The 11,586-nt window shown below is 37.7% G+C and overlaps 1 pseudogene; it reads left to right on the plus strand.

The window, feature by feature from the left end:
* Positions 1-10,324: 10,324 nt before the first annotated feature.
* Positions 10,325-11,341, plus strand: LOC133882922 (germin-like protein subfamily 1 member 11; annotated as a pseudogene).
* Positions 11,342-11,586: the final 245 nt, after the last annotated feature.

Raw genomic sequence — 11,586 nt, forward strand, 5'->3', positions numbered from 1 at the left:
CCCAAACCACCCCAAAGAAAATCCCGTTGTAGCTTCTCTAAGTGAGCGGCAACACTCCTCGGGAGATGGAACAGAGACAAAAAGTAAGTAGGCACATTGGCTAAGGTACTCTTAATAAGGGTTTCTCTACCACCTTTAAAGAGATACATCCTTTTCCAACTAGCCAAACGACGATCAATCTTCTCAACAACCCCGTCCCAAATATGCGTGGACTTATAGGAGGCCCCCAAAGGAAGACCGAGATACTTAACCGGCAAAGTGGCAAACGCACACCCTAAAATGTCAGCTAGCCTTTCCGCTTGATCAACATGCCCCACTGGAATTAAATTAGACTTAGCCAAATTAACCTTCAACCCCGAAGCTACTTCAAATAGGAGGAAGAGACTCCTCAAATTACGTAACTGAGAATCAAGGGCACTACAAAAAATCAGAGTATCATCTGCAAACAAAAGATGCGAAAAATCTGCGTCACCTATTTTAAAACCTTCCAACAAACCCCCATAAACTGCAGCTGAGATCATACGGCTCAAGGCTTCCATCACAAAAACAAACAAAAGGGGTGACAGAGGATCCCCTTGTCTCAGACCTCGAGAGCTACTGAAAAAACCAAAAGGGGAGCCATTGATAAACACCGAAAACCCCACAGTTGATATGCAATGAGCTATCCACCTACACCATTTTTCCCCAAAGCCACACCTCCTCAACATATACAAAAGAAACTCCCAGTTAACATGATCGTAAGCTTTCTCCAAGTACATTTTGCAAATGATGCTTGGAACCCCCGATCTGAGCCTACTATCAATGCATTCATTAGCAATAAGAATCGGATCAAGAATCTGTCTTCCTTTGATAAAAGCGCTCTGAGATTTGGAAATGACCTTCTCCAAGACTGACTTCAATCTGTTTGCTAGAACTTTAGCAATAATCTTGTAGATGCCTCCCACCAAACTAATAGGCCGGAAATCTTTGATGGAGTTAGCCCTTGGAACATTCGGAATAAGACAAATAAACGAAGCATTCAGGCTCTTCTCAAACAGACCTCTGGCATGAAACTCATCAAAAACCTTCATAATGTCCACTCTCACGACATCCCAGCACGCTTGGAAGAAGGCCAAAGAAAAGCCATCCGGACCCGGTGCCTTATCACCATTCAAAGGTAACACTACCTTCTTGACCTCCTCCTCTTCGAACGCTCTCTCCAACCAGCTGGCATCAGAATCTGAAATAGAATCAAAGGAAATACCGTCCACCCTAGGCCTCCACCTACTCGGCTCATGAAATAGCTTTTGATAGAACTCAACCATGTGATCGCCAATTTCTGTCTTATTAGAAGAAAGAGTATCTCCAATCAATAAAGAGTCAATAGAGTTGAACCTTCTGTTTGAATTTGCTATGGAGTGGAAGAACTTAGTACACTTGTCCCCTTCTTTTAACCATAAGACTCTAGATTTCTGCCGCCAGCTCACCTCCTCCAAAAGAGAACACCTCTCTATCTCTCTGACGATCTTTGTCTTCTTCTGAAGCTCCTCCACAACTAAAGCCCTACTTTCTTCAATAGCATCAAAAGCCTGAATTTCTTCAAACAACTTCATCTTGTTCCTCTCTACCTTACCAAAAACCTCTTCATTCCAAATCTTCAAATTCTTTTTCAATGCCTTTAGTTTACAAGCTAAGGCAAAACTAGGAGTTCCATTGTAACGATCCACCCCCAATGACACAATACTGTCCGCTTTTGGCTTCCCATATCAGACTTCCCAGGAGGTCACCCATCCTGGAATTGGTCTCGCGGCGGCTCGCTTAACTGCGGAGTTCTGATAGGTTCATTGCCATCACGGCTTTAAAACGCGTTGTGTCATAAAGGGTACATTTATACATATAAGCCCATCCTCATTCCCAGGCGATGTGGGAAGTCACAACCTTGAAACGAGTAAGAATCCCACCAATGTTTCACCTTCCACACAAATCCTTCTGCTTTAAGCCACATGTTCTCAAATTTGAAAGACCTGTTCCCACTAGAGAAGTCACCACAATCAAGAAGAATTAGAAAGTGATCTGAATAAAGGCGAGGAAGCCTCTTTTGAGACGACACAGGGAACCGAGCTTCCCAATCAGGGGAGACTAGAAAACAATCAATCTTAGACCACACAAGGGGATCAAAAGTACGTGACCCAGTAAAAGCACCCCCAGCAAGAGGAAAATCCACGATACCCATCTTAGAGATAAAATCAGAGAACTCTCTCGTAGCAGACCTACTACCCTCACTAGACCTTTCACTAGGGAAACGAGCAACATTGAAATCGCCTCCTATACACCACGGCAAGCTCCACCAAATAAGAATCCCAGCCAACTCATCCCAGAGCAGACTCCTATCCATATCAGAATTCGGACCGTAAACACTTGCGAAAGCCCAGACGAAACGATCCATTACATTCCTAAAGGAAATAGCGAGAGTAAAAACCCCCAAACACACATCAACTTTCTCCACCACCCTATTATCCCACATGATCAAAATACCTCCTGATGCCCCACAGGAGTCTAGACAACACCAATCCACATGATTGCAGCCCCAGAGACTGCGCACAAAGCTACTCGAAATACCATGAATCTTTGTTTCTTGGAAGCAAATGATATCCGTCTTCCAATCTCTGAGCAAGTTACTAATCCTTAGTCGTTTGTTTTTCTTATTCAGCCCCCTCACATTCCATGGGAACTTAATCAAAAATCCAACATCATCAAATTATCAATCCAAAATCCAGATTTGAATCCCATCAAGAACACCCATTAAAATCACTCTCTTCATACATGGCCACTACAAGAGACTAACCAAACCATTCAACCATTTTCAATTAGCATTAACCCCTTCAACACAAACCCAAACAACAACTCAATTGATCCGGCCACCATGTAAGCCCATTCAAAGTTCCAATAAACTAACTAAAATCATCAATCAAATTTACAAATCCACAGCAAATATCATATGGTCATTCACCTAGAATCAAACTTCAAAGACTCATTCAGCCAACAATAAATCCAGAAAATTTCACCAACAAACCCAATCAATTTTGGCTTCAAAAATTCAGAATTTCTAAACTAAATTAATCCCATAAAATCACACCTCAATCAATAGCCAAAAAGACCAAACGGAAAGACCCATCAACAATGATTCTAAAATACAAATCCAAAACCTCATTTTAAAATCATCAAACACAAATATAGCATCACAAAACCAAAATCCCAAGAGACATACACCATTTGGCCAACTCCCCCAAAAATCAATATGAAACCCTAAATTTCTTCCCAATCAAAGCCAGAAGATAAAGATACAAATTTATGCTATTTAGGCAATGGGTATTCTGAAAAATGCAGGGAAATAGGGTTAGGGATTTTACCTTCTTTGATTCTCCTTCAAGTAGCATGACCCACGAAAATCACGGCTCTATCTTCCAATCAAGATCTCCAACTCTGCATTCCGTTCATCAAAGTCTCTCAATCTCAGTTCATCTCTCTCACAGATGCAGGGTGTGTGTGGGTGTACAAGAGGAAGATGAAGAGAGGAAGAAGAAGGTAAAGGGAAAGGGTTGTGCGTGCGAGATAGTGAGGGAAGAGAGGAGGAAAGACAAAGGGAAGAGGAGAAGGGAGAAATGGAAGAGGGGGTTCGGGCACTGAAATAGGGGATGGGGTAATGTGCGTGCGGGGGAGAAGAGGAAGAGGGAAAGAAAGGAAAAGGAAAGAAAGAAAGGAACTGTCGTGCGATCCAAAGAGAGGAGAGAAGAAAAGGGAGAAAAGAAAAGAAAGAGGAATAGAGATAGGAAGAGACGTGTTTGGTGAAGAAATAAGGGGAAGAGATCATGCAATCTTCTCCAAACCAATCACAAGCTGACAAGTGGTAAGGGGGAGATTTCCTTTAATTTAAGCCCCAACTTTTATTAAATTACTACAGGACCCCACTATATTAAAAATCTTATCATTTAATAATTAATACTTTACCCTACATATATTTAAACCACAGTTTTGTTAACGTAATTAATTATTTATTCAACTAGAACCCACTATAATAATTATTATACTTTCTATTATTTTATCTTAAGTTTATTTTATTTTGATAACACAATTATTATTACCTGAAATACAATTATTAGTCACATCTATTTAATAAATACAATTTATTAATTGATAAATCTCCTATTTAATTTCTTTGTCTTCACATCCTCCCCTCCTTAGAAAAATTTCATCCTCGAAATTTGTAGACAACTCTTTTAATCTCACATGCTTACATGAAACTATCCCAACGGTCCTCAAAAATAATTTGCATCAAGCATCCTATCCTCAGTCTCAAAGTCTTATCTAGTCCCAACACTCAGTTAACTTATACTTTATTCATATGAGCTTACATCGTCCTCTAAAATCCTCAATCACTTTAACTCATATATCACTTTACTATACAAAACCTTACAAGTACCACTTGTCTCTTTTATTACAAGTCCAAGTCAGTTCACTAACTCTCACCTCCTTAGTTTAAAACTCTTTATCCAAACTATGACTTAAGGTGAATCATTCTCATTCTTCTATACAATATACTTTGATTTATCCTTAGAGCCTCAAACTCTTAGTCATTGTGGCAAACTATCCCCAAGACTCTAGTCATGAAATTTATTCCTTAAGCAACCTCAACAACGATTTAATTGCTTTACATGAATCTCCTATATCGTTTACTTTATAAACTCTTAAAATCATACTTGGATCATCTCCAATTGGCCTCAATTTTGACCTATAAGACACCAAAGATTTAGCGTGGGCTCACTAAGTGATATTATGATCTATTTCTCTTTAAATCTTAGGTACTAGCATCCTCAAATAGGTAAACCATTGAAATTTTCAAACTTAACCTAATATTACAAGGCCTTAACTTGCTCCTTATTCCTGATTGGTGGCTTATTCTCAACATTTTATCTATCCAATTTGTTAACTCCTTACTATTTCACCAGGATCAGTACCTTTAAACCATAAATTTACACTTAATATTTGTTTTACAACTGAAATTATACTATGACACCATTATTTCACCAAAGATCAACTAGCAATTAACTTCTTTCTAACACTTGGACCTAATTCAAATAGCTTTCTCTAACACGTACAATTATATATTGAAGTTCATATTTGAACTATCACCTTTACTTTGATAATCATTTGTGTTAAACACTATACTTTACACATAAAGCATGTTTGAACTACTAACTTTTAAGTTAATTCTTATGTTTGAAATCGTGTTTCAAAGGTATTTTGGCTTAGCCATAAATTTTATTAAATAGTCATATTTAACTTAACTACTAGTTTTAAAATTGTTCTTAAATTCATGATTTATTAAAATAAGACATCTAAAGATTTATCATGTTTAGTTATTTACTTGTTTAGCTTGCTTCACATTAACATTTTATTATTCTAACTCGTACCAATAGGTCGACACCCTAGAGGATGCATCTCTCGTCGTTTGAGTAGTTATCTTCGTTGATGGTCGTCTCCTTGCTATGGTTCATCCTCGTAGTTGTAGTTAGGCAGCTTCCTTGAATTGAAGGTGCTCTTCAAGATTCGAGTCTCCTTCGATGCGCCCTAAGAATAAGTCATCACTTCTCAAAGGACGGTTATTAGTCTACCCTCATGAGAAGCTATCTCTTACATCGCCTATAGCCTAACACAATCATGCTAGACTCTTCTAAAAGACTAAGCTACTAGACACCTAGGACTACCCATAATAGCGTCATCACAAGAGTGACCACGCATGTTTTGACCTAAGGCTTTATTCTCTACCAACACGACTCAATCGAGGTGTTGCACTTAAATCAATCGAGACGCATGCAACACTTCCGAACAAAGGAAGAGGTCATTGTCTAAGTGGCATAGCTTGTCTACACAGAGCTATGCTACGTACACAACACAAATCCAAACATATGCATTACCATAATTATGCAATGCACACAAAGATCTTAATTTAAATCTTTTTGTCTTTGTTAAAGCTTTTAAATTCCTAAGGCTCTTTGTTATCCTAGATTCTAATACAAACATAGATTTTTGCTTTTCTAAAAAATCCTAGAGCTAACTGCTATGATACCATTTGCTGTGACGACCCCCCCCCCCCCCCCCCCCCTTTTTTTTCTTTTTTTATACAAACATAAAACGAGTCATCACAATGGCACGACGATGTGTCCCTCAACCAACATATGACACATGCCCCATAACATGTACATGATAATCAGAGTATGACATCTATCCATCTATGAAGTGAAAAACATAAACCTAAATAGCGGAAATCATAACATGAACCTCTATAACAAATAATCATAACCAAAGAGCCATATTACATCTATCTGTTTAAGTTTTTCCTCAAATCAAACACATAGTAATTACACAACAGAGAGCTCCTAATGGAAAATTAAGTGTTTTCAACTTTATCAGTGAACATATGCCTTGTTGAGAAAGCTTCCACACACGACACGCATAGAAAGAGTTGAGTAAAATATTTCAAAACTTTTCATCTGCAAAGATTCTTTGGCTCATTAATTACTTGACTCTCAATTATATGTTTACATATTTTTAATTTTCTATTTAATTTTGTTATCAGTTTTAAATACATGCGTGTTCTGAAGCTAACATTAAAAAAATTCCGTTGTCTGCTATTTTTCTCTATTTTTGGTTTTTTTTTGTTTTTTTTGGTGGAGAGTCCAAACCTAGGTTGCTAGAGTCCGAACACACTGATTAGTGCATTAATCAGCTAGGCCTGTCCAGACAGGCATCTTGATCGTCCGAACGCGCGACCTAGGTTTTTAAACTTATCACTTTCTCTCCCAGCCGCCGCACCTCATTCTTCTCTGGAGTTGTTTTTGTTTCTTTCTCAAGTTCTCATGGTGTCTCTTGAGTTTTTGGTTTTTGGTTTTGGGTTTTTGGGTTTTTGGGTTTTTTTTTTTTTTTTTTTTTTTTTTTTTTTTTTTTTGGCATTATCTCTTCTCACCAATATTCCAGGTATGTTCTTCTTTCCCTTACAATTTTTTTTTATTTGTTTATGAGAATATATGGATTTTGGAATATTCTGCTATTGTGAAAATTGTTTTTGAGATTAAATGCTTGCTAGGGTTGGAATAATTTTGTTCAATATTCATGAGAATATTTATATTGCTTGCTTGCTGAGGTTGTAATATTTATTGCATTACTATGATCCTATTTTTGGTTTTTAATTGCATGCAAGCACATGATTTTTATTTTTTTGTCCTATATTAGTTTTCCATGTGCAATTATTATTGGACTAGATTATTTCTGCATGCTTATGCTATTAGTTTGGTCATATTGTTTTTGACATGCAAATGGGATCTAACTATTTGGATTATTGGTGCATATTCTAGATATATTTGTTTTTGTTCTATATTACAGATAGAAGGACAAAGATTGAGATTGCAGTTGCAAAGGCAAGGATCGAACAACGGACCATCATAATAGAATGGGCCATTGTCAGACAGGATGTGATGGTGCCTCCATTTGATCTCATCGACCATATTTTTCAAGAAAATAATTAGCGAAGCTTGTACACTTCCAACATAGTCTATCCTAGACTTTTGCGAGAATTTTATGCTAACTTGAAGATTGACAAGGTTAGCCCGATACATCCCATCCGGAAGACCAAAGTCTGTGGCCAATAGGGGTGGGCAAATTATCTGCCTACCACCTACCGACCGCTTACCGAACCAAACCGAACCACCATCGACCGCCTACCGACTTGACCGACTAATTTTTCGGTTCGGTAGTCGGTATAAAATTTTATTCCGAAAGCCGGATTAGCAACCGAACCGCCTTTTAAGCGGTAACCGAACCGAACCGTCTTCTATTCCGACTGATTTAACCGAACCGACATAAAACGAAACGACGTCATTTTAGTGAGAATGAAACTTTTGATCATTTTTTTTTTCCTTTAAAAAAATCAAAACGACGTCGTTTCATTACCCATTTTAACTGAATGTTAACCGATTTAACCGACCGCCTATTAACCGCTTAACCGACTTAACCAAAATAAATTCACCGATTGCATTCCGACAAAAGTCAGTTAACCGACCGAATTAACCGCCTACTGAACCGACGCCCACCCCTAGTGGCCAATCAATCATAGTTGATGCTAATCTTATCAGTGATGTGACTCACATTCCTATAATTGTAGCTCCTGGACTTCCTTAGCCAAATCATGTGGAACCCCCCTCCATTGAAGACTTGAGGATGTTATTTGATCCTCAAGGCCTTGAAGAGATGAGGAACATTCCCATTGGATGGCTGCAATCTCCTCACCGGCTTCTAGCTCGTATCATGATGTAGAATTTATGGCCGCTCTCCAGAAACAGGAATATCACCATTCGTAGGGCCAGATTTTTATATGCCATCATCAGACGTGTTCCCTTTTGTCTTTGCACTGTGTTAGATGTACTAGCTTTCTTGGAATATTTGTGTGATTTGATCAACCATTGAAGTCTAACTTAGGGAAGAGCCCTAAGTTAAAGGAGTCCATTGAAGAACCCATTAGACAGGCGGTCTGGTAGGGAGGCGTTCACGTATAGGTATATGTCAGAGTTAAAGGTATGACTACTGCATTAGGTTATGTGAGTTCGACTGCTTTGTAACTAGTTTTTTCTTCTGAATAGTGGATTTCATGGGTTTGGCTTCCCCGAAGTTGTTTTCTCTTTGTCTAAAAAGTTTCAACTTCGTCACCAAAATATATGAGTTAATTGTTTTACTGCTTTACATATTTTGGTTGCATGTTTGGTTGTGATCACACACACACACACACACACACACACACACACACATTAAGAGTCATATTTATTTTTCAATTGGTATCATAGCAGGTTCACTCGTTTTTGGATTAAATTCCTGAGTGGATCCTAGACTCCTATTTGTTTTTATATCATGTCTCTTAATCTTAATTCTATTATTGCTTTTGATGGCTCGAATTATAGTTATCGGAAAGCAAGAATTAGATTCTTTTTAAAATCAATAGACGTTTGGCATATTGTTGAGTTTGGGTGGACCCCACCGACTACAACAGTTGCTGAATGGACTACCGTTGAAACACGTACTCGTCTTTCCAATGGTCAAGCCTTAAATGATATTTGTCAAACTCTTTTACCATTTGAATTCTCACGAATTTCACATTGTGAAATTGCTCAAGAAGCATGCGCAATACTGAAAACTACATACGAAGGCACAAAAATTATAAAATCTGCCAAGTTTCAAATGTTAGTTTCTCAGTTTGAAGGAATAAAGATGCAAGAGGATGAACCTTTGAATGAGTTTTGCACCAAGATCAGCGACCTGAGAAATTTTATGGTAAGTCTCGCGAAGAAGATATCGGATGCAAAACTCATTAAAAAGATACTAAGATCGTTGCTTGAGCGTCTCAGAATAAAAGTCACTATTGTAATACTGCCATGTGGAATATGCGATTATTCCGCTTATCGACCATTTATTTATGTCATCACTTTACAAAACTTTACTTACAACTTTTGCTAAATCCAGTCTTCTTTTTTTTTTTTTAACCAGCTAAATCCTATGTCTATTCGTTCAGCTCGGTTGATATTTTCATCGAGTTCTTTGGTTGAAAATTCGTGGCCTTTTTTTTTTAAAGAAAAAATAATAATAGTAACAATCTTAATTAATTATGCAGTAAGAAAGTGCATACAGAATCACTTGGGCATACGAAATCGCAATCTTATTTAATTATGTTGGGACGATTCAATGCAAGAGAAGAAAAAGCTTAATTTGTTTCTCATTTCAACTCCATCACTGCATGGAACAAAACAATCAAAATAAAAACAGAGCGACATGCAAAAGACACGGAGGGATGTTCCAATACACGTACGTTAGTGTTGATTTGGTCAAATGAGAGACATATAGAGGATATGTTGTCTCTAGGACTCCACTGACGTGTTCAACTCATTTTTGTTTTAACATCACATATTCTCGATCAATCATGAGGGACAGGGTCAACTCCATATACCTATAATATATATATATATATATATATATATATCAATGTAAAATTCACTAATGAGGAATGGGCCAAAGCAACAGTAGTAGAATTGAACTATTCCATTCACCAAAACCGTCAAATTTGGCTGCATGTTCTATTAGTGTATATATAAGCGTTCATTACGTACGTAGTTGTTAAAGAAATGTTTGCCCTTAAAATAAAAAATTGGTAACCAATGAAGACTTACCAAGTCTTATATCTTCCCCGTGGAAGTTAAAACATAGACCTGTTCAGTGACTCTAATCCATAAATACGTGCCTTCCAATGCAACATTTCTCACCCCTCACCCAATAAGCAAGAATACACAGCATACTCAAAGGTGGAGATAACCTCAAAAATGATGAAAGGCGTTCCTAGGTATCTGGTAACCGTGCTCGTCTTGGCTTTGGCATGCTCCTTGGCCTCTGCATATGACCCCAGCCCTCTTCAAGATTTTTGCGTTTCAACCAACGATTCCGCTTCTGGAGGTATGAAGTCATTTGAAGCATCTGTATGCAATCTTGTATTTTTGTTGTTTTACCCTGCCCGTCTTGTTAATACTCTACATACAAATATATTTATGCTTCGTTCTTTTTATATAACAAGCTTTTCCTTCTCCACGCAGTATTTGTGAATGGAAAGTTCTGCAAGGACCCCAAGCTTGTCACTGCCAATGACTTCTTCTTCTCCGGACTAAACATTCCTAGAGATACGTCAAATCCACTTGGATCGACTGTCACTCTCCTGAATGTGGACAAAATACTAGGCCTCAACACTTTAGGCATATCCTTGGCTCGCATTGACTTTGCACCATACGGCCTAAATCCTCCCCACATTCACCCTCGTGGAACCGAGATTCTTGTAGTCCTAGAGGGTACTCTATTAGTTGGTTTTGTCACATCCAACACAGATAACCGTCTCTTCACCAAAGTTCTTAATGCTGGAGACGTCTTTGTCTTCCCAATTGGCCTCATACACTTCCAGTTTAATTCTGGGCATACCAATGCCGTAGCCTTTGCCGGTCTCAGCAGCCAGAATCCTGGGGTCATCACCATAGCAAATGCAGTCTTTGGATCTAATCCTCCAATCAATCCTGATGTTCTCGCCAAGGCCTTCCAACTAGACAGAAATGTGATTAATTATCTTCAGAAAAAGTTCTAGTGGGACAATTATTAGATAAATATTTGTAATTGCCAATAATGAATCATTAGATGGTTCAAATGGATCTTGCCATTATTCACTTCGTTGTAACACCATAGCAATAACTTCAATGAAATAAAATTCTTTCTTACTCTATCTCTCTGTTTCTTCCTTCTTCTTCTTCTTTTTTTTTTTTTTTTTTTCGCAGTGTAATAATGGTGGTAGAACAAGTGCATGATTAAAGTTAACTACATCTTGAATCCACAATGTTTGAGATATATATCACACCTAACTTCTCTTGGTACGTGCCCTTCATATATTCTCTTTTAAAAAAAATAAAATTCGACAACATATAAATATATCTTTAAATCAATAATAAACCTTTGCTCATATTTTATTTTAAATCT

This window comes from Alnus glutinosa, chromosome 11 (genome assembly GCF_958979055.1).
Source record: "Alnus glutinosa chromosome 11, dhAlnGlut1.1, whole genome shotgun sequence".
Classification (NCBI taxonomy): Eukaryota; Viridiplantae; Streptophyta; class Magnoliopsida; order Fagales; family Betulaceae; genus Alnus; species Alnus glutinosa.